Raw genomic sequence first — 2,359 nt, 5'->3', positions numbered from 1 at the left:
TGTTATGATAAATTTTTTGTTTAAACTTGGTAAAAGCCCATTACCTGCCAAGAGGGAATAAGGAATAAATTTCAAAAAATGTACAATTTCCTTCAGAGAAGTTTCAGAACCAAAAGACTAATTTACATGAAAAGCTGTAGAGAAAGTAGTTGAAAAGTCCATTCATAAAACTTTTATTCCACTTACATGAATTTAATACACATGTTCTTAACAATTATGCTTGGATTGTTCATGAAAATTTCATAAGACATTAAACAAAGCTAGCCATCATCTCAAGTTATTTCCCTGTTAACTATTTTTACAGCATATGCATGTTAGGCAAGTATCAAAAAAAAAATCACAAAAGCAAAAAACCTAAAAAAAGTTAAATACATGGGTTTTTGTTTTACTGCTGTGCTTGATATACATGAAGTAATGAATACCAAGCAATTCATTTTTACTGCATCTTTACTTTTGCATTTGGTCTTAGGTTGCCTAAAACATTTAAATACAAATAAAATGAGTGTAGCAAAAATAATGAAAGCTAACAGCAGGTAACTTTACAAATAATGGAATGTGAACCGTTTCTGCTCTTATCCAGAGTAAAATGGGTCACAACTTTGTCTAAAGGAAAACTTCTGCAGCTGTAGTCAAAGGTGTGCACATTGAGATTCAGTATTCTACAGATATACATGGTTTAACGTGATATACATGGGGTATGTTTCTACCACAGCCTTGTAAAGTGCTCCAAACCTTAAAGTACCCACAATTACTACACCTGTGACTGGAACCAATGATTCCCTTTTATTCCCCACCAGGACAAACCAATATGTAGGCAGTTTTCTTTGCTTAGACATGGAAGCAGTTTTACACTGGCCCTTGTGAAGCCACAATGTACCAAAAGTACTATGCCAAACATTTATAACTTGTATAAAAATTCCACATCCCCATATTGGCCACCTCAAGATGAAAACAGGTAACTCCCTAAATGTTAACTGGCTCTACTTCCTTAATATTAAACATAAAAACCACATGAGAAATATAGAAATTCAAATAGAAGTAACATAAACCTGTCATAAATTGTAAACAAAAAACTATTTGTGGGACAGCATGGATGACAAATGGTCTACTGTGTAAATTTTAGAATAAGGCACACAAAAGTTGGAAGGCCGGTTAATTTTCCCCTCCTTCTCCTGCTTCAGCTTTGTCTCCTTGGGTATCCAATGTCCACAATGTCAAGTTGTCTCTCAGTAATTGCATTATTAGCATGCTGTCTTTGGATGACTCTTCACTTAATGTATCAAGTTCAGCAATGGCTTCATCAAAAGCGGTCTTTGCAAGAGAGCAGGCTTTCTCTGGGGAGTTCAGAATCTCATAAAAGAACAGAGAAGTTAAGGGCCAGACCCAGTTTGACAGGATGTGTTGGTTGCATTTCCTTTTTGCTGATTTCAAAAGCTTCTTGGTATGCTTGTTGTGACTGATCCACAATCCCTTTCTTGTCATCACCAGCAGCAACCTCAGCCAAGTAACGGTAGTAATCTCCTTTCATTTTCAAATAGAAGACTTTGCTCTCTGCTTGTGAAGCATCGGGGATTAAGAACTTTTCCAAAAGAGACAGTACATCATTGCAGATATCTCTTAGCTCCGTCTCAATTTTCTCTCTGTATTCTCGAGCCATCTGCTGTTTTTTCTAGCACCTTCCGTCTTTTGTTCAATACTTGAGACGACCCTCCAAGATGACCTACGGGCTCCTACAACATTTTTATAAGCAACTGGGAGAAGATTCCGCTCCTCATTGGATAATTCAGCTCCTTGCTCAGTTACAGACTTCATGCAGGCTGCCATGTCATCATATCGGCCAGTTTGGCCTTCTGAACCAGCTCATTTTTATCTGTGACTGGATGTTCTGTGTCTGGAGTGGGTGGTGGCAGTGGACGGACAGGGGCTCAGCAGTCTCTGGGCGGCAGCAGCGAGGCTGAGACTCTAGAGGAATATTCTTAAGGGAATTAAGGCCTTTGAAGGGCTGCCACAGATGCTAGGGAATCCAGAGTGCAATGCACATCCCCAGGGCCAAACACACGCTCAGCAGAACTGTGAGAGGAGCCTAGGCTTGCACCTTTAGCTGACTTTGGACTCTGCACAAGCAGAAGTTGAAGGTGAAGGCAGAGGTGTAGATGAACAGGCTTAGCACTGAAGGTGTATTTTGGCTCAGAGATCTCCAAAGATTTGTGGGAGGAGGTCTTTTTGCTCAAGGTGTTTAAGGAAATATTTGCCAGATCATTGCTTGACTGCTAAGATAATGGAGCAGAGATTTCAGTGACCACAGATGACAAGAAATACAGTTTTTTCTTTCAAAAAAGGTTGAAAAAGTCACTAAACA

The 2,359-nt window shown here is 39.1% G+C and overlaps 1 pseudogene; it reads right to left on the bottom strand.

Moving 5' to 3' along the window:
• Positions 1 to 735: 735 nt before the first annotated feature.
• LOC129031198 (14-3-3 protein zeta/delta-like) lies at positions 736 to 1,839 on the bottom strand (annotated as a pseudogene).
• Between the last annotated feature and the right edge of the window lie 520 nt (positions 1,840 to 2,359).

This window comes from Pongo pygmaeus, chromosome 11, assembly GCF_028885625.2.
Source record: "Pongo pygmaeus isolate AG05252 chromosome 11, NHGRI_mPonPyg2-v2.0_pri, whole genome shotgun sequence".
In the NCBI taxonomy this organism is placed as follows: domain Eukaryota; kingdom Metazoa; phylum Chordata; class Mammalia; order Primates; family Hominidae; genus Pongo; species Pongo pygmaeus.
This window is presented reverse-complemented; position numbering and strand designations above follow the sequence as displayed.